Raw genomic sequence first — 22,181 nt, forward strand, 5'->3', positions numbered from 1 at the left:
AAGGATTTATAAACGTGTTGCCAAAATCGAATGTAGCCAAAATTGAATATTGCCAAAAGAATTGGGTGGAACTGTGTTTGGAATTTTGATTTCAATAGCAGGAAACCATTAATTAGAAGAAATGTGATGAAATTTAATCAATTTAATTTAATAAAATTAATATACAGTATATGATGAATATCATGCCGCGAAATTTTATAGCTTAGCATATTCAAACGGAGGTGATGAGTTCATGCTTCTAGCCAGGTGTTTTATTTAATGATTAAATTATGAATATCATGAATTTGGTAATAAGGAAACAGTGAATATAAAAATAGATAGTATAAATAAAATTGTGTAAATGTAATAAAACAATTCTTTGAGTTCATTATCTCGTTCCATAAAAGTCAGTTTCAGTTAATGTATGATGGATGTACTGTCGTCGGGGTGACAATGGTTCAAATGGGGTGAAATGGATCATGTTTAAGTACTTGGAATGCTTGTAGAATAGATAGAATGTATCTGATGGCAAGAAGACTAAAATATAAGACATCGTTTAAACGGTTTTGCTATCCGACCTGCAGGTGCCGAGAGCGGTGACCCTCCACATAATGCCACTCTGGTTGAAAATAAAACTTGCTAGGGCGCGATCTAAAAATATTCGCAAATAAATAAATGCAAAACTCGTCAAAAAATAACGAGACTCTGCCACGCTGATTTTATTAATTTAAGAAAATCCTTTTCCAGCATTCCGAGCACGGATCACTAGCGATTATGAAAATAAGAAACGAATTATTTGATAACTATATCTTCTACAGATCGATATGGATGACTAAGACAATGTTAGCACAATATAGCGCAATTAAGTATATCTACATAAATCATTGAAAAAATTTTTTGCCTCAGATATTGTAGTGCTGGAGCGTAATTTATTGATGTTCGAAATTTTTAACATAAAGACGAAATTATTGATAATTTATAATTTAAAACATTTCCTAAAACAAATTGTGAGATGTTTGTCAATTGCTAGCAAAAAATTCTAGAGCTTATGAGAACTGACGCCAAGGCTTTCGTCGATGGTTACTGAAAATATTTTAATACCTTGGTATTTTGGTAATCTCAGATCTTAATTTTGTTCATTTGAACATCGCTAGCGTGGGAGAAAAACGAAACCAATTCCACTGAAGAAAACAACCTGCTGATGTTCATCATCCTCCTCCTCAAACACTCCCTGAACTAAGCACTATAGCACCAAATATACACCGTGCAACGCTACTCGATGAAAACTACTCCATCCTCCCATGCACCTGCAAGAGTAGATGACCAAACATCAGCAAGCTCAATAAAGAGTGGTTGTATCTTTTGTACATGATATGGTTTGTATGTTTAACCATTTTATTGTTAGCTTAAAAAGAATAACATGATCTGATCTCACCAAATTTCCGTCGAAGATTCATACAGATGGTATTTATTATACCGTGATTCACCAAGGATCTTATATTCTCACTGAGATCTACTTTTTCTCCACTTAGCTTAACAGGACTTCTATTTTATAGGTTATTGTTCAAAGGGAAAATAAAACAGTTCACAAAATTAAATTTTTCATGAGATGCAAAATGCAAAACAAAAACACTTCTATTCACGGGGAAGCCACTAGCAACTCAGGTAAAATAAAAGATTTTACCAAAATTAGTATTCTAATACTTCAGACAGGTTATTAATACCAAATGCATAACAAATTATTATTCATCTAGTATTCAAACACCTCTACAGTATTTTGCATTAATTTTTGTATTTTACCTCTTATGCACACCAAGTTCATACCATCTTCTGTTATCGAGGTCCGCCATGCTTGGGTTTTTGGCTTCTTCGATGGCTCTAATTTGAATTGAGCTTGCTTTTTAACTTAATGTTTTCTTAGCAGTTCCTCAGTTATCAAATAAAAGTTTTTCTATGCCTATCATTTCATGAATATGTATCTTCTGTGTCAAGAACAATGGATACTTCGTTTATCATCGAAAACATCCTTAGACCGGGCCGAGAATCGATCTCACCATTTTTGGAATGGCAATCCGACGCCGTTGCTCGCAAGTCTAGCTGGTGACCTCAAGTGCACAAGGAAGCTATTTAAATGCTTTTTATCTACATCGAATGTTAGATCTTTTGTTCAAAATTTGAGATTGAAAATAAGTTTTATACAACTGTGACGCCGCTAGATACCGTTCTCCTGTTTTTTTTATGTTGGGGCGTAGAATCACTGCGTCCATTGAGTTGAACTTTTGTGGTATGTTCTCTTGTTTACCGCCGAGTATTGTTCGCAGCACCTTACGCTCAAACACTTCGAAAGATTTTCGATTCCATTAACGTCCATGTTTCATGGCCGTATAAAGCCACCGGAAGAATCAGAATAGTATACAGCGCGAGTTTTGGTTTCGTTTGCGACTACGGGACGGCTGTACGTAATAAGCCCTATTTGCAGCTGCAACGCCTTTCACCTCGCGGGTAACATCATTATCGCTCTCACTAATGTTCCAAGATACAAATTCTTCTACCCTTAAATTTTTTCACCATCCAGCACCATTTCGCTACCATCACCAACCCACGTTGATTGCCAGCGACCATGTACTTTCGCGGTATTGATCAGTCCAATCCCGCAGTCTCCTCATTAAAGGTACACGGCACGGCGATCAATTCCGGTAATATCGATATCGTCCGCAAATCCCAGGAGGGTTTTGCGATCTTGTGTTAATGGTACCGTTTCTTTGCACACCAGCTCTCCATCCTCCCTTGAGTGCTACATTGAACAGTAGATTCGAGAGTGCATCACCCTGCTTTAATCCATCTAAGGTAACAAATGATGTCGATATTTCATCTGCAACCCTTACACTTGATTTCCATCTGTCCAACGTTATACGAATCAGCCGAATGCTTTCACGGAAAACCATGTTCAAGCATAATTTGCATAATTAATTCCGTTTCATTGAATCGTTGCCTTGAAATCAATAAACAGATGAATACGTGCAATGCCCTCGGAATTTATCAAGGATTTGTCTCAGGGTAAACATTTGATCCGCGTTGATCGGCCTCATGAAAACCTGCCTGCTATTCGCCGACGAAGGACTCTTCAAGCGATCCTAAATGTTGAACAGAATACGGGACATAATTTGTACGCCGAATTAAGGAGGGTTATTTCGTAATTGCCGCACTCCAGTCTGCCCTTTCAAAGAGAGAAAGCGTCCAACCAGCTAGCAGGAATTCTCGTCTTCCCATATTTTCGACATAATAGTGCAGAACTTAATGAAGCTGCTCACTGCCATGTTTGGAAGCTCAGCCAGAGCTGGTCCTTCCGCAGCCTTAGTTTTTAGCTCTTCAGCTTTTTTAACCTCATCTAGTGTAGGGACTTCACTTCACTTCCATCGTCGCCATATTTATTCTGTTCACCGATGCACCGTCACTACCTATTCAACAAAGTCTCGAAGTGTAGCTTCCACCTGGCAGCCACTTTGGTTTTACCTGTCAGCAAATTCCTTTTTGGTCGCCAATAACGGAGATTGCGCTGTCTTTCTCCGCACGCCATAGGACCTTACTCCGCATATCGTTCTGCTCCATTTTTTCTGGCGCCTATCACTTGTTCTTCATATTCTTTCTTCTTCCCGGTGGATTGTTTTCGGCTGCTCTTTTGCTTTTGCCGATCTCTATTCGATCGGGTACCGACACCAACATCCGGCTTCTGGAAACGTTCTTCTGTCCGTCCTCTGGCACCCCATCGAACCAACTCGTCCTGGGTCGCTCTCTGCAGTGCCCACCACTTCTGTGCCACCACGTTGTGCTCACCGCTCCATGGATCGACCCCATAGATTGTTGATATTGTCGCAGCGTTGATTATTATCCCTCGAGCTTCTGGCGGTACTCAGCCGCTTCCTTCCTTCGACAATCGCTGGATATCGTAACGCATCGCTATTTTTCGTTCGATCGTTACAACCGTGATCGAATTTTACGACAACGAGGGTAGATCAGAGCAATGTTCGGACCTCTGAATGTCCGCACATCGATAAATCCATAGCCCATCCACCAGAACATGGTCTATCTGGCTGCAAGTTTCACCATTTGGTGTCTCGTGCTTTTCGGATGTTCTTTCGTGCAAAGAAGCATTGATCCATCCTCCGGCAACAGCGAAATTTCACTGTAGGCCGTGAGGAGGGCTCCAGCCGTGCGGTAAGCAGCCACAAAAGCAATACCATGCTGAGGGTGGCTGTGTTTGATTCGGTGCCGGTCAGGCAATTTACGGACTGGAAATTGTCTCGACTTCCCTGGACATAAAAGTAGCATCGTGTTTGCCTCATGATATACGAGTGCAAAATGGTAACCTGGCTTAGAAACCTCGCAGTTAATAATTATGAAGTGCTCAATGAACAATTAGCTGCGAGGCGGCTCGTCCCAGTGTGGATGTAATGCCAAGAAGAGAAGGAGGCCGTTGTCATTGGTAGCGTAGTGAAGACTTTCCCTACCAGTCATGCTTTGGGCATAGGCTTTATCAAGACATTCATAAAACGTGTCCTTCACGTGTCGTCGGATTTATCGTTTGTTCGCGTAAAGTGATAAGGCTGTAATTGAAAATTTGCCGCATCCTCAACACACTGCTTCATCTGCTTGTCCATCACTACGAAACAAACTCCATGCTTTCTGCCACCGCTGTGATAGATGTTTTGAATGCAGTGTTTGTCGGGGTCCACGGCCGGAATTCACGTTCTCCGAATCTAGGCCATCGGACTTCTTAAGCAGCCACAGTTCACCCAACCTTCTGCTGTTCACCATGCAGAAGGCTCACTCGTCCAGGTTCATTTAGGGTCTTGACATTCCAGGTACGATTTTCCAATCATAGTCCTTATTTCGTTGGGGTGATGCCAAAAAACGTTCTCTTTCTTTACATCTCCATTTTCGTGGTATTTGAGAGGCTTCGAAGCTTCCAACCGGGTCGCGTTACCTACATCGTGCTGGTGGGTTGCACCTTAGGTATAGCTGACGCGATACAGCATTTCGTTAATCAGCCGCTGGGTACCCGGTAGACGCCGCACCTCCTGGCGAACAGACGCTTGAGGCGTACCTTTCCATTTAATTCCACTACTTTATTGTACCTTTGAAAGGTACGTATTTAGACTTCAACAGTAAGGTAAGGCCGTCTTCAGTGTCTCGTTCTTGACTCCACTTGGTTTCGTGGCTTGTGATGAAGAAATAAGAGAGGTTATATCTCTCTTATCGTCGTTCATTATCAATTGCGAACGAATTCTGCAATCCTCGACGACGGAAGATTTGAGCTCAGAGAAGCAAAAGCAGGATAGAGTTGACAAGAAGCTGTTTAGCTAAAAACGAGTCCCGTAAACATAATATGGCTCTAGAGAAGAGGCAACTGCTGATAAACCTGTCTGAGTGAAACAAGGATGAATTCAGGATGCTAGATAAAGACGCAATAGGTTAGTATTTCATGAAACCTCTTCAAGTTGCTTCAACTGTTCTACAATCAATTGGACAACGCGACCTCACCAAATGCCGTATAAGAGGCGGGTTTTACCTTTTACCATAATCGAAAACCGATATCAGCAGAAATTCGAGAGCGTATCTCCACACATTATTTTTATTTAGCTCAATTATTTCAATTTTTATGATTTTTTTTTCGACTAAACATATTGCAAAAATATCGCTTTGATGATCCAAAAAGTTTTTTATATTTTTATTTTAGAGATTTTCAGCTCATGGCTGACTCATCTTCGCCGGTGCAAAAAGTGAAGAAACAAATGGTACTAGCATTTTTAGTAATAATAAGCACAACCGACATGAAAATTAAAAAAAAAAGATATTAATTGAGGGGCTAAATTTTTTCACCTAGTGTATTATATGTTGCCGAGTCGAATTATGACGTTCGAAAGCAGAGAATGCGAATTGCTCGCAATGGAATGTGGCTGTTCAATAAAATCGAGGACGAGATTAGGGGTAATAAACAGATAAGATTTTTTCAATTGACATAATAAAAAACAAGAAAACGGCGAATTCATTTGATTTTTTCTCACTCTACTAGTTTGAAAGGTTAATGCAAAAAAAACACAGATAAACATGCTTGTCATATTACGATATAGATATCAACCTATTTAATGATTTTATCTCGCATAAACATAAATAAGCTTATACAGAACAAGGGCATAAGAATCGACATCAATATCGCCAGCGAACTGATCTTTGATCAGTCTTTTTTATATGCGTGAACTTTATTATTTCAACCTAGAAACCATTCTACATCTAGAAGGTCAAACTACTAGAAGATCTTGATGAAAGATTAAGCAAGTACAGTGCGACATTGCGCTTGAATTAAAGATTGTCATCATAAAATGCGACGTCGTTGAGAAATCGACAATTCACCTGCCTCCCGGTACCTCGTCGTAGAAACTCCTCATCGATGAGCACAAACGTTCAGCCAGCAATCGCATATCGGAGCGGCAACGATTTGTTCAATTGAATTGCAAACAGAAAATAATTTAGTAAAGTCGTACCAAGTTCAAGTACAAATTAACCTTCACAAGGCTAAACGCTACGCGGACGTTGATTAACGTCCGTGGGCTAATGTTTTCGTCTTTGAGATTGAGCAGTACAAAGGAGATCAATCAACCAAAGAAAGCCGCAAATGATGTGATTTTCCAGTCGAATCGATGTTATGATTGTATCGAAAATCGAACAGCCAATTTTGTCAATGCTTTTCATGGCAGCTGGGCCACTCGCGGGCTGATCGCCTTTAGTGATTTCTGCTGGCTGCTGCGCTACGCAGTGAACATAAAAGGATAATATCAAAAGACGAATACGATTCGTTTCAATAGTTCATTTGTTCGGCCAGTAACTAAGCACGTACACTGAAGCGCATTGAAAACATGCAAATGATAGTTGTCATGCTCGTTTATGGATTTGTACCCAAATCGGGCGATGCGCCGATACGAATAGCGTGTCCTGCAGCGAATTACGGAATCGTCTTAATGATTTGCGATACGGTCCGGCTTTGGCTGAGTCTTAACGAGATAATTAAGACTGTGTTTATGAATGAAACTTGAAAAGTGGCTTGAACAAAAGTAGATATTCAGTAATCGGATTAGCCTCTATTTTGTAACAATTGAAACAACTGAGTCCATTGATGAGTACTCTTGTAGGCCATTGTAGATCCGTATTTAGCAGATGCAACGTCATTGACGATTGACGATCTGCCTATCATCCAATTTTAAATTAGGAAATGGAACAAAAAGGAAGCCTAACGAAAGCGTCTTCGGACTCAGAATTCAATAGTTTTCAGAAAAGTTTCACAAAAAAGGTATACCTAAGTGATAATAATTTAGAAAAGTGTTCCAAAGTTTTGAATTTATTTTATTTTTTTCAAATTTTTTTGAAAATATCGCAAATTTATCTGAATTGTTGTAACTGCGTAGAGTTTAAGCACCAGAGACTTCTAATAAAATGTCATTAATCGCGTTTTCTTCCTCTGTTGCAGGTCGCTTCGACGGAGTTGGTCAGGTGAGTGCTAAGAAATCGCTCATTGTACAACCGCAATTTAGGAATAACTGAACTGATCCATCGTAATGCAGTTTCGCATCGTTTAATGATGATTATTGTCTGGGCATGTTTGTCCGTCGCATCTCATAACATCCATATTAAACAAAGATGTTTGAGCAATTAACGTCTTATTAGAAGCATGTCTCAGCATTATTAGGTACAACATGGTTCCTAATAGTGCAACAACAGAGCAAAGCACTGACAGCAGTAAAGATTTATAACGAAGTCGTTCATTCAATTTGACCCACCTAGTTTTTCTTCGCAAAGCATCACATTTTCCTTTCACTTGAACGATCAAGTTTGATCCACCGGCAGACCCATTTGATGATTTTCTGGGTCAAATTGCCGAGAACAATGCCTTGTCCAACGGAAAACGAAATATCGGTCCGTATTTCCGCAATGATGCCATTTCACGTATCAGCACGACGATCACCGCGGGGACGGAAGAGGCGGCACAACGTCGTAAAACTGGTGAGAACTTAAATGTGTTCGTAACTCGCTAGATTGATCGTCGGGTCTCTGATTCGGAAAAACCCCTCATTAGGGTGTTAACCTGTAAAAATGTAGGATTCATAATTACCCATGCATCTGAGTTGTTGTAGATGCATTGTAATTTTATAGATCGATTCAAACGCCACTTTTTCCAAATTGTAATTGATACCCCACCATGTAGTGGCTTCTGAAGTCTGCAGATGTTGAACAAAACTAGGTTTGAATGAAAGTGAATCTGCCGGTCTGCATGATTCCTATAATGACATATGTAAATAAACTTAAAGCAAAAGGTGAAAATGATCAAAAGAATGCAATTGATTGTTGGCAACTTAGATAAATTTGAAACGCACCTGTTTTTTGTTGAATAATAATTTCGTCATTCTATGTGCATTATGTTGAACCAACGAAATGCCTTTTGGAAAATTTCGCGTCAGAAGTAAATTAAGCTATGGATGAAGAATATTCACAAATGAGAAACAAAAAAAAAACAGGTATCATTTGATTATAAGTCGAAATCAATTATAAGTGTACAACTTTGCTCCAGCAATTCTTAATTCTTAAACCAATTGTGATCAATCTGTAAACATGCCTAATTCCATTAAAAATTATTTTTCTCCTAGACTAGTCAGTAAAACTTAAAAGTGATTTTGTTTATGATGAAATATTACGAACAACATGAGTAGCCGCTTTCTCAACTGGTTGTAGGCCGTTTGATGGAAAAAAGTGTTCAAAAAAGAGTTACTGAAATCTCACCGAAAGCAATTCATAGATAAACTGAAAGCGACTGGTTATGCTCCAATGTCCACATTGAATTACAAATTTTACGACATTTGCATCGTCCTGCTGTCTAAACGTTAGACAAAAGAGCAATCTGTGATATCATCGGTTGAGCAGAGCGCAGGGAAGTTCTCGAAAACGACAGCAACTGGAGGAATTGCCAGATGTATCGACAAAGTAACTCGAGGAATTCTTACTGTGAAGAAGCTATTATGCCATGAGAGCTCTTGCCACCGTACCATCAAAGCGAAATCTGTTTCAACAAACTTCAATCGAAGATGAGTGCATCCAAAAGGTCAACATCGAACGCTTTAACGAGGGCATAGCTGATAAAAGTGACCTGATTAAATGGAGTAGATGGACTACGTTTATTACCTCCGGAGAAAAATAACTGAAATAAATCGAAGTCAGTACGAAGAAAACCTCTTCAAATTAGGGACCTGATGATGTGGAAAATACAGACCTACGAGTGAGGTAATTATAAATAATGAAGGAAGAGGTTCTCGAATGCAGCCAATGACAAGGAAAAAGAAAAATTTCATTGATTTTGTCGATGCTGCCAAGTTCGTGGTCTATTCCAGGTGGATGCCATTTGATGGAGTTCAAAACCAAGAAATACAGTAAAAGAGGCAAAACAATTGAAGGCTAGGCTAACTGTCTTTCAAACTAAAAAAAAATACTAGGTCTAGTACTGCATTAACAGATGAGACAAAAGAACATAGTAGTTCAATATTTTGAAGATGATGAAGTAAGTTTCGAGCTATGCCTGGTCAAAAAGATTATGTATCAGTAAAAAGATGGAAAGCGTTTTCAAGCAATCCAAAACGATTAATGATGATCGATTTTGAAAAGAAGCGCGTACACACGCTTCAAGGAAATTCACGATATTATTAAAATAGGTTTTTCCTCATTCCAAGGAAAAGGAAAGGAAAGGAAAAGGAAAGGAAAAGGAAAGGAAAAGGAAAGGAAAAGGAAAGGAAAAAGAAAGGAAAAGGAAAGGAAAAAGAAAGGAATGGAAAAGGAAAGGAAAAGGAAAGGAAAAGGAAAGGGAAAGGAAAGGAAAAGGAAGAAAGGAAAAGGAAAGGAAAAAGAAAGGAAAAGGAAAGGAAAGGAAAGTGAAATAGCAAGGAAAAGGAAAGGAAAAGGAAAGGAAAAGGAAAGGAAAGGAAAGGAAAGGAAAGGAAAAGGAAAAGGAAAAGGAAAGGAAAAAGGAAAGGAAAAGGAAAGGAAAAGGAAAGGAAAAGGAAAGGAAAAGGAAAAGGAAAAGGAAAGGAAAAGGAAAGTAAAAAGAAAGGAGAAGAAAGGAAAAGGAATGGAAAAGGAAAGGGAAGAAGGAAAAGGAAAAGCAAAGGAAAAGGAAAGGAAAAGGAAAGGCAAAAGGAAAGGAAAAGGAAAGGAAAGAAAAGGAAAGGAAAAGGAAAGGAAAGGAAAGGAAAAGGAAAGGAAAAGGAAAGGAAAAGGAAGGAAAAGGAAAGGAAAAGGGAAAAGGAAAAGGAAAGGAAAAGGAAAAGGAAAAGGAAAAGGAAAAGGAAAGGGAAAAGGGAAAAGGAAAAGGAAAGAAAGGAAAGGGAAAAGGAAAGGGAAAGAAAGCTGGAAAGGAAAAGGAAAGGAAAAAGGAAAAGGAAAGGAAAAGGAAAGGAAAATGGAAAGGAAAGGAAAAAGGAAAGTGAAAAGGAAAAGGAAAAGGAGAAAGGGAAAGAAAGAAAGCAGCAGTGCTGGAAAGGGAAAGGAAAGCAGTGAAAGCAGTGGAAAAGGCGAAAGAAAAGGTACAGCAAAGAAAAGGAAAGGAAAAGGTGAAAAGGAAAGAAAAGGAAAGGAAAAGGGAAAGGAAAAGGAAAGAAAAGGGAAAGGAAAGGAAAGAAAAGGAAAAAGGAAGGAATGAAAGGGAAAAGAAAAGAAAAGAAAGAAAAGGAAGAAAAGGAAAAAGGGAAGGGAAAATGAAATGAAAGAAAAGGCAAGGGGATAAGGGAAAAGAATAAGGAAAGGATAGAGGAACAGGAACAGAATGTAAATTCGTATTTCAGCTAATAATCAAAAGAAATGCTGTACCCAGCAAATTATCGAATGGTTCAGTGCAATTAAAAATTACTGGATGATAAGAATAAAATTTGCGTGTGTAGAGATTTTTTGGTAATTTATAAATAACGCACTTAGCGGTGATGGTGAGTGCCTTCTCTCGTTCGGTTCAAAAGCATATACGAAAGGACATTAATATGTGGATAGCGCTTATTATTCACATTTATTCATATTAGCTAACATATTTGCAAGCGTGTGTGTTATATTTTGAGCTTTGCTTATGTCAACGTTGAAGATGCCATTTGTTGACTCTCAGTTCTCAGTCATTCTTCGGACCTCGAGATTCATCTTAATTTAGATTATCTGCTACACCACCTATGATGAAAACATATTAAAGTTACTCACATATCTGAAAGAACTCTACAGATTAAATACCGCACTCAGATGGATTACGCCACCTCATCTTGAAGTTAATACCCGTATTGTTGAATCAATCTACTGAGCAAACACCTTCCAACCTCCATAATTAAATTTTACCAAACATTGACTCTTCCGACATTTATGGTTTGGCTGGCACCGTGCGGCGGTCGACACCTAATCAGCCGCACCAAGCATCTTCCGAAGGTCATTTGAAAGCTTATAAACCACACTTTTGTTAGTTGTTATGCTACTAGCAATGGGCAGGTGTCCAATAAACGATTCCACAACAGCGACCCACAGCATCCCGTCTCTGAATCGACTCATAAAAGTAAGCAATCTTTTCTTCTGCTAAAAGTGTTGCTACTAAAGTCGTAAAGTTGTTATTTCTTTGAACCAAATCAATCGTCTTTGGGGATACAGGCGTATGGGCTCTCTTTGTTGGAATATGTGTAAGTTCTCAGGAGAAGAAAATTATCGTCGTTACATTAGTGTGATAATCTTTTGTGGATTTATCATGAGCTAAATAGAAACTTGCGCAACTAGTGATACAGAGCAAAAAACCCTTCATTTTGAGTTACAATCATTCAAAGATGAGAAATCAACGCCCTTGTTTCCAGCAGGAGGCTTCTATATGTGCATGTACTACATTCATCAGCTGGACGGCTCAGCTGATGTTTGTTGTTTCACATCCATAATGTGCTGGAATCTATACAAAATGCTTTGAGCTACCAAAGTGCGCATTGCCCCTTAACTGCTTTACGTTCGGAAGATGTGGAAACATATTTAAGTAATAGCGGTTTCTGGAGCTCTTCAGAGAAAGAAAGATGAATCCAGTCAATCGACACATCGCTGCCGAGGCCGAAATCTCCGATAGATGGATGTGTCTTTCCGTTTGAGCGCTCCTTAGTCCTGACCCGTTCTTGTTCGCTCGTGCAACGTTTGTGGATTTATGGACGTTTGGTAATTCTTAGTTATCCAGATTTAAGCAAGAAAAATTAATATAACAATGTGTGATAATTGGTGGTGAAATGCAAATGCTAAATTTTTACAGCTCTCGAGGTCAATAGCTGTTCTTGTACATTCGGTAAAAAGGTAATCATTAATCTGCACTATGACGAGTTGGTTCCGGCGCGTGATTAACCCTAGGCTCGATTTTATCAGATATTCTCTAACAGACAATGAAGAACCTGCATTTTTTGCTCGCTAAATGACACTAATTGTGGAAGCCATTAGTTTTACAAACAAAAGATATCAAAAGTTATCAATCTTGTTCTCGTTTATTGCCAAGACCGTCAACCGACACGACTTATATTGCGTTCAACCACAAATTCAAATAGAATTCCAAAACATTAAAAAAAACCGCGTAAACTATTCCACGAACACAACCGGAAATGTTACCGGTTTGCAGCCAATCACATAATTCAATTAGCAAAAAACACAAAGCGCGCGTTCCAAACTGGTTTTATGTCAAACAACCCACCTCCTCGGGATTAAATGAGACGGTTAAAGCACTCGGATCTAGGCTAAATGGATGAAAATGTATAATTTGCTTCCCCTGAGATGCGATTGGGTGGAACGTTAGTAAATAACTTGTTGTTCATATTCACATGTGTAGATATGTATAATTTGTTGAGCTTTTAGGTGACCATATGGGATTTTCCCAAAGGTGTAGGCTACCGGAAAAAAGTAGTATCATTTGAAAAATATTTTTTGTTTTCAATGATACATGGAGTCGAGAAGGTGAGCGTTCGCATTCATTAAGAAAACGAGCAAATCTTTTTCTTCCTGTGTAATGCAAGTCCTGAATGATATATCCGTGCATCACAAACATTCCAGCAGTTAAATCAAGCTGATAGGATTCCACACAATTCTTTTACAAGCTACAGTGGACCAAGAGTCGACGTTATAACACTCGATATCGACTATTAAAATTAAAATGATACGATACTAAAACTTTTTTTAACTAATTTTATTCTTAATTATCTTATACATCCATTCATCTCTCTTTTAGACTAGGTGTTCCGTGTTTTCTCAATTTGCTTAATTGCTTATTTCGCTATGTTATATTTTTAGTTAGGTATTATTAATATATTTCAATAGCCTCTTGGCAGTTAGGATTTTCCTCTGGTTGAATTTGGAAACCATGTAGGAATTATAATGTTTTATATTTAAACTAAATTAACTTAATTTATACTAAAGGTACAAGGAGCTGATCGTTGCAATAGAAGATTGCAAACGATTTTTGTCTAAAATTGAATTCTATTTTGTTGGACAGTTGTTATGTAATGTCTCAATATGAGAAATTCTATGAAGTTCATTGGTACTATATCACGGGAGGCAACTTCAGAATCATTGTCAAAATTTTATTTTGAATCCTCTAGAAACGCCTTTGTTTTTGCGTATTGTAGCAACTTCAGTCCATATTGGCACAGCATACAACATCCCAAGTAACATTTTTAGATTTATGATTTACTACAAGAGTATTTGAATCCTACAACAATAAAACCATAGTCAAGATATTTTATTCTTTATTGCTAACACCAAAACCTCTTGGAGAGTAGTATCTGTCTAGGCTTGGCCCCATGGTTGGAAAAATGGTTTTGAAGCGGTGCAAATGCAAGACGGGTTTTAGGATCAGAATATGATAAAACATGAATACGAATTCCAATTGGAAAATGAATCAAAAACCTTTCGTAATCTATTTGTAAATCATTATAAAAGACAGGGGCCCTCCAGCTGTGTGGTAAGATGCGCGGCTATGCAAAACCATGCTGAGGGTGGCTGGGTTCGATTCCTGGTGCCGGGTCTAGGAATTTTCGGATTGGAAATTGTCTCACTTCCAGGACATAAAAGTATCATCGCTAGCCCCTCATGATATACGAATGCAAAATGGTAACCTGGCCTCAGAAACCTCATGCAGTTAAGAACTGTGGAAGTTCTTAATGAACACTAAGCTACGAGGCGGCTCTGTCCCAGTGTGGGGATGTAATGCCAATAAGAAGAAGAAGATAAAAGACAGTTGGCCTTATTTGAAACCTTTTCTAAGCCACTTAATCTTAATGCCTGCGGAAAACCCTAGATCTAGCTTTATGCAAACATTCACATGAATTAATAAAATACGTTCAGTCTCAACACAATAAATTAAACTTTATTGTACATGAAACCATCAAATGTCATAATCAAACATTGAAATGAAATATTTATTTATAATCATCGTGAAAAGTAATCAATCAGATTTGATGTATGATGCTTCAATTTTGGTGCCAATGAGATTTATTGCGTTGAAAGTTAGGTTGCGTTGTAACGGAGTATTTCGTAGATTGTATTACTGATAGTTGTCATGTATATTCTTTATCTTTCTTCACCCCAATTGCTTATGGATTTCCATTTGGGATTCAATGGAAATCCAAATTGGGGGTCCAAATGATAAAACATGAAAGCTATCATTGCCGGCCACGCCCATCTTCTCCGTTACTAGGAAAGGGAAGGAAATGATGATATGACATCTACTTAACGAGAGGCCAGCGACTCACCGACGCCCTCATAGATGTCAAGGAATTGGATGGTGTGTAGGGTATGTGGTTTAGGAGTATCATTATAAGCAAATGATAGAAAATTTGTGGAAATACGTTGGGAGTGACTCTGCTAAGAAATTTATGTCACTCCATTATCCTTGCCGATGATTTTCCTCGGATGGGGCGAAGGTATTAGCCTTGCCCTGGCTAATACCCTAGGTTTAAGCGCCTTTGCTCGCTTTCTGAAACGAAAAAAGAGCAAAAAGAAATTAAATTCCCCTTCCCCCCTGATATGATAATGATTTTGATCAACAAATGAATTAAAAATGTGGAACGCTTCACGATTTTGCGTGTCATCCTTGCGCAGGGCCATGCTAATCTTCTCTGTATCGTTCCAATTTTAGTATATGTCCAGCCGAAGCTAGAAATTGATCAGAAATTGGCCAGAAATCGACAATAACTATGAGTTGAATTGAATTTTGGTAATGATCCGACAGCTGCAAGAACATGTGATGTGCAGATGTCAACCATGTAGCATGTGTAGTATGTTCCGTTCAACTTTGAACCGAGTTAAATTTTAGTGGGTTTTACATACTGAGATGTATCTTTTTCATGATGAATTAAAAAAAAGAATCTATTTCAAGCATCATGAATGTTTTGAATACAATGAATGGTGCTATTTATTCAAGACTGAAAAGAGAATAAGGAGCAAAAATGAAGAAACGGAAGAAAAAATCATCAAGAAATCCGATTTTCGTTTGCCTCCCAGGTTCATTCAAGAGAAAAGAGGAATGATTCAAAGATGTTTTTCACCACAAACTACGAAACATTCTCCATCGACCAGAAAATTGCATGATTTCGTCTCATCAAACGAAAAGTACGAACACTGCAAAGAAATATACTTTTTGGGATATATCATTGTACTTAAGACAATTTTACCATCTGAAGTACCATCTTAACAAATATGTATATAAAAGAAGTTTGGTATCCGTTCTAAAACAGTGTTTAAAAAAAATCAAGAGATTTTAATAAGCCACAAAACCTAATTACAAATAGGTTTCGAACATCTTCAGGGCAAACGTTTTCAATTGCGATTATACGTGGCGATGTTCCAGGTATATTCTGACAAATAATATACAGTTGTGAAGTCAAGACGCAGACTGTATGATGCACCTATAGGGGAAACTGGACACACATGATCCCCACTTTTTGTTTAGGATATTTCTCGATGTACCATGCATAGATTTGCACGCTTCTTGATGGACTTGATAAAGAATTTAATAAGCTATTCAAAACGTCATTGGAAGCAATTATTTGTTCATGAAAGTTACCAAAAAATCAATTTTGCCGAAAGATAGAAATTTTGGCATTTTCAAAACTTGTGGAGACTTGATCCCCATATAGGGGAAATTGATCCTTTATGAGCTGAACATGTTTAGGTTCTTCCAAGTCTAATGAAAGGTTGAATCGGTCTAACCTCAAATCCTAATAATTCTTCATAGTCTGCCGTAATATCAGTCGTGTAAAAATTAAATATTGTTGGTATTAGGCAAGGCAAGTATTTTAGTTCTCGAATAGAGTAATAGTGACAGATAGAATGTGTGCTATAGCAACAAAATTGGCATGGTGATGATGATTTATCTGCAAACCATTCACTCCACTAAAAGACAGTGGTCATATCACGACAACCATGATGTTCCCAAGAGGATCTCTCTTTGTGATTGATACAGTTATGATACCAAAAATGGTTGATTGATACATGAATATATCTTTGTAGTTTTAGGATCTAATTATTCTATTAAATTGTTCAAAAAGGTCTCTTATATTTTGATCTTCTTGCCCTCAGATGCATTCAATCTATTCTACAATCATTCTAAGTAGCTGAAACAGTGACACATTCTCACCTATTTGACCCATTGCTTCCCCACGACGGTACATCGTGATCGCCAGGCTACTACCAATACCACAACCATGATCATACCAGGATGATGACTTTATACATCAATATGGTACTATCACGCATCATCATTTTGTAGGGCGTGTTATTATAACACAAATGCGATTTCTCTTAAACGACTGACCACAAGATGTTTAATGATCCTATTATTAAAAATCCATAAGAAGATTTACAAATAAATGGTGATTGTAAGCAAACTTCTCCTAGTTCAAATGGAAAAAAATAATACCAGATCGAACAATACTGATTTTAAGCCCTGTGATTTGTTGAGAATTTTCAAAGCTTAATTTACACTCTTTTTCATTGAAAAATAATGTTAAAATGTATTTAATAAAACTAATCAAAACTAAGTATGTTCAACTACACTTTGTTGTGGTTAATGAAATAAGGCTATTGAAAATTCAAATTGTGCGTGTATTGTCTGATTAACAAAATTAAAGAGAAATAAAATTTATTTATACTTTTTAACTAGAAAGAATTTTAACAGATCAATTAGTTACATACAATACAATATGCAATATGCGACGGTATACAACAAACGCCTTAATATATGCAATATCGGGATCAAGTGTGTCCAAACGGTGGGGATCAAGTGTGTTCATGTTGAGTATTTATCTTGTTTTGTTTTTATTCAATGGAAAATAAGCAATAGTTATTTGAATGAATTTATTCAATTCTACAATAATAAAACTTTGTCCAGTAAAATTTTGTACGTTTTGGTTGGACATATTCAAAGTTATTAAACTTTTCACCTTTGAAGAAAAAAAGGATTGAGAATGCTGAAATAATAAAACCTCTCTAAAACTCATATACATTAAGTAACTAATATCAAATGTTACTCAGATTTAATAATCTATCTAATGGATTCGTTTGCACATATCACTGGTATAAAAATGTGATTAGTATTCGAGAAAACAGGGGGGGATCATGTGTCCCCGGGGATCATGTGTGTCCAGTTTCCCCTACCACTATTAATGGGAACAAAATACCACATAAACCGAAAATCGTTGCCATGGTACATGTACATTTATAAAATTATTTTAAACGGCAGTGAACCATCTTGGAATTCAAAATAGAGTTAAAATATTTTGCAAAAACATCCATGTTGTTCAATATTCTTTTCAATAAGCTGGTTTTAGCGGGTAGAACTGCACATGTACCACTTTTCATAATTGTCATAAATATTTTAAATATAATATATTCAACAGTGAGCAAAGACCATAGATGGCCATTCAAATAAGTTTAATTGCTGGTCCTATTTTGAATTCGCAATAAAATGTATGTCAGGATAAATAATAAAGAAATAAAAAAAGATTATTTTAATAACCATTGAAAGAATATAACGAGAAGCACTATAGTTGATAAAACGGCGTAATACCTATATACATAAACATTCTAAAAAAATGTTAATTAGTTTAAAAAAATGTTTCTAAAACTTGTTTTTGTATGGAATTGTTTCTTGATGGGTCGATATAAAGTCATAATAAATAAAATCCATTAAAAAGAATTATAAAATTATTGTCTCCAACAGCCATCCGACCAAAGATTCAATATTGACAATCCAGAGATGATAAGTTGAATGTTCCGTCTGGTCCAGTATGCTTAGTTTAACGATAATGAATTCAATATATTGAAAATGAGATTAATATAATAAATACGATGAATGTAATATACTTGATGTTTTTAAATAATGTTTAACTTAATACGGTGGAAGAATAGAATATAAAGAAAGTACCTACTTAAAATATTGAAAATAATGTTGAATGTAAGAATTTAAAAAAATAAATCAATATGAGAGAAATAAGGAATATAATGAATGCATTAAAACTATAATAGCGTCATACGCATATTTGTCCCATATTTGCTGGGATTCCTATGTACATGGAACAATTATGCGTAGAACGGCAGTATACATATTGAAAATAATTAAAATTAATATATTGTATCAACTTACACTTAGCTCATTACAATATAGCATGGAATAATATCTTTTTTTTGTCTTCAGCGATACCCCAATGGCGGAATAGTTATCGGTCACAGCTCTTAAAGATTCACTCACAAGCAACAGTATGTGAAAAACTCCTAAATGATCTCCATGGATCTTGTTTGGCAAAAACAAAGAATTAAGTTCTTTTTGAACTACCTTCGTTAAAGGTGGTTTATACTTATGTAGAATTACATTCCCTGCTTTATTAAGTGATTTATAAACCATGGAAAATATGTACCTCGTGAGCTCTCTACAAATTTGTCGTGCAATACAGACAATCCAAAGACTAATATCTAATAAAAGAAAGAAATATTCATAATAAGATCTGCTTCAAACACAAAACACAGTGTACGGGAAATTCTTCTTTCCCACATACTCGAATTAATTAGAAATCACGAAAATAAAGTAATAAAAAACATAATCGAATTAAACCATCGAACCAACAGTTTTTTTGTAAACTTCTACAAATTTTTCAGAAACAGATTTGTAGGTATATGTTTTTGTGTAAAGAATGGCTATAAATATAACTACAGAAACTGATACAAACCTGATGGAGTCGTTAGTAAAATGCTACTTGTCGATCCTACTACCTCTTGCCTTACCTTTGACGGGGACCTACATAGCCTGTATGTTTATCCGAGAGATTACACTTTCCTCACGTTTGCGTTACTTCTGGTGTCATCTATCTTCTTCCTAGATCGTCTGATCGCCAGATTGGTACCCAAATAGGCCGATTTGCTAACGAACCCGTCCGTACCGTCTATGGCGGCTCCAGAGCTACTTGATAACTTCGTAATCCAAAGTTTCTCCTCAAAGCGCCGTTATATATTCGGAGGAAATTGTTACGCTACCAGCTTGTATCCTTGATATCAGTGACGCTTCATTCCCCAGTTTACACGTAACAATTATGTAAAAAAAATGGGAGATCCTGACAGCAGTTTATAACACGACGATCCGCGCGCACAGCCTACTCAACCATCAATCCTTCAATTTTTGGCACCAAATTAGATTTATAGTGTCATATTATGCGAAACTCCGATATAACTGATGCGCTCTCAGTAAACCCCGTTTTAAATATTACTTTTCCAAAAACAATTTGTTGTTAAATTTGCACTTATCTGCGTATTATTAAATTGTTTTATTACTTGCAGCTGATTTGTTTATAAAATGTCATATAAAATCATAAATGTAATGCAGTACTAGTAGATATTAGGTTCCAAATTCTTTCCTAATGTGTAGTGAAAAAAATATGGCGATGGCATCCGAGATGATTTCTCGCCATCCATTTATTCACATTGCTTTGCTTTGATGAAATTAACAATAAAATCATAATGTTTAGATATGGCATGTATGAAGGTTCGAATGACTATTATAAATGCTGAATGGTCATTTTTCGACATATATGGTGACAATAACTAGAGTAAAGTTCATATTTACCAAACGAAAGAAAACACAGAGCATGGATAGAATTTGGATAGAACTCAAATTGATCATTTAATACACGTAAGTAAAACATGAAGTACTCAACTAGTGGTGACGGCGCTTTATCAGTCGGACACATATTGCGAGAAGATTGAAAAATTCGAACCGGGGTCCGACGGTCGACTGTCGGAAAGCTGTTCCGCAAACGTCAAATCACTTGTTGCACGGTAAAATTTTTTGGTTTATTTTTTCGGTGTGAATGTTGATTTATTAAAATCAATGAGAATATGCAACTTTAAACGAGTGTTACATGCCGCTATATTTTTTAAACAAGTTTGATGGTACTTTAAAGGTATTTTGTCATATATTTATGTGATTTTGAAACATTTTAGATTTCTCGAATCTTCTTGATATCAAGAAATATCAACACTTTTCGTACAGTGCATGCCATTTTGAAGTTTCCGACACTCAGTCTGCTTCTTCTTCTTTGCTCCGCAAAATTAGAATTTTTCTCTTTTCTCGCAATAAAAAAACGTTTCCGTGCCACTGTTGAAAAAGTGGAAAAGTGAAACTTTTATAGCGACTGGAGCGTGTCTACGCACCGTGTTTTTCCTCTATCTTGTATTCTTTAAAGTTTGTGACCTCGTGATTTCGGAAATGAATATTTCGATATCAATTTGTTTTATGAAGCTGAAAATTGGTCAGGATGCATATTATAAGTAAGCAAGCAGCGTGGTGATGTTTCAGAGCTATTTCTTTTGCAATAATGAAGGATTTAGCTCTAGCTATTCGTCTTCACTTTCCCACATTTTTGGTTCTGACTTTTTTAAGAACTGCAGAGTTTGTATTTTATAAGACTTTATGAGACTTTATAAGACTTTATGCAGCAAGCACAAATGCCAATTGATCTGATTTAAAGCCGAAAGTAACTTTTATTGTAACAAAATGACTTTAAGAAGTATTTTATCGTGCATCAAGGAGTTTTAATGGTATTTTCCAGGCAGGTTTAATCAAAGCATGGACTGCCCTAATAAATTCCTATTTAAAAGTTCATAGTATTCGGAATTAATAACCTGTCACAAAAGGTTTTGGCAACAGCTTGAAGATGGATCATGATTCAGGCGTCGTAAATGCTTTATCAAAACTGGAGAGCAAGCCTATTGCCATAATAAAACCATAATAAATAACATCGAATGCCAAAGAGCTGTATGAATGTTACTTGGGATGGCTGGTTTAAAAATTTGTTTGTAAATCAAAAGTTTGTTCTTAAAACAAAGTTTTGATTTTCTGTTTCTAAGTGAATATAGACACTTAAAATATTTGTTACATTTGGCTTGAATGCCTTCAATGTGATTTTTAAAAGTTAATTTTTGTTCTAGCAGAAGTCCTAAATATTTAGCTTCGCTGTACCAATTAATTGGAACCTAATTCATAGTGACAATATGTCTGCTAGAAGGTTTCAAATAAGAAGCTCTCGGCTTATGCGGGAAAATTGAATGCTGAGTTTTGGAAGCATTCGAGGAAATTTTCCATTTTTGCAAGTAACTGGAGAAAATATCCAAACTTTTTTGCAATCTACTACAAATGACACGAAGGCTTCGCCCTTTGCCTGAGAGACCCGTGACATCTGCAAACAAAGATTTTTGACACCCTGGTGGTAAATCAGGTAAGTCAGAAGTAAAAATATTATACAATATGGGCCCCAGTATGCTGCCTTGGGGAACACCAGCTCTTACAGGTAATCTATCAGATTTAGAATTCTGATAGTTTACCTGCAGTGAGCGATTTGATAAATAATTTTGGATCAGCTTAATAATGTACAGAGGAAAGTTAAAATTCTTCAAATTTACAATTAAACCTTCATGACAAAACTCTGTCAAATGCTTTCTCTATGTCAAGAAGAGCAACTCCAGTCGAATATCCTTCAGATTTGTTGAGCCGAATCAAATTCGTAACTCTTAATAACTGACGAATTTCGCGCCAACCCTTCTATGGGGCTGGCAGCACCATCTCAGAATCGAACGAAACTTGG

General features: G+C 36.8%; 1 protein-coding gene and 1 non-coding gene across 4 annotated transcripts in view; one reads left to right on the forward strand and one right to left on the reverse strand.

The window, feature by feature from the left end:
* LOC134225065 (formin-J-like) overlaps positions 1–22,181 on the forward strand; it is a 455,409-nt gene that overhangs the window by 189,448 nt on the left and 243,780 nt on the right. The window lies entirely within an intron of this gene.
* LOC134228225 (U6 spliceosomal RNA) lies at positions 15,106–15,209 on the reverse strand. Its single transcript, XR_009983888.1, has one exon. It is a non-coding gene; the product is annotated as a U6 spliceosomal RNA (small nuclear RNA).

The sequence above is a fragment of the Armigeres subalbatus genome, chromosome 3, assembly GCF_024139115.2.
Source record: "Armigeres subalbatus isolate Guangzhou_Male chromosome 3, GZ_Asu_2, whole genome shotgun sequence".
NCBI classification, from domain to species: domain Eukaryota; kingdom Metazoa; phylum Arthropoda; class Insecta; order Diptera; family Culicidae; genus Armigeres; species Armigeres subalbatus.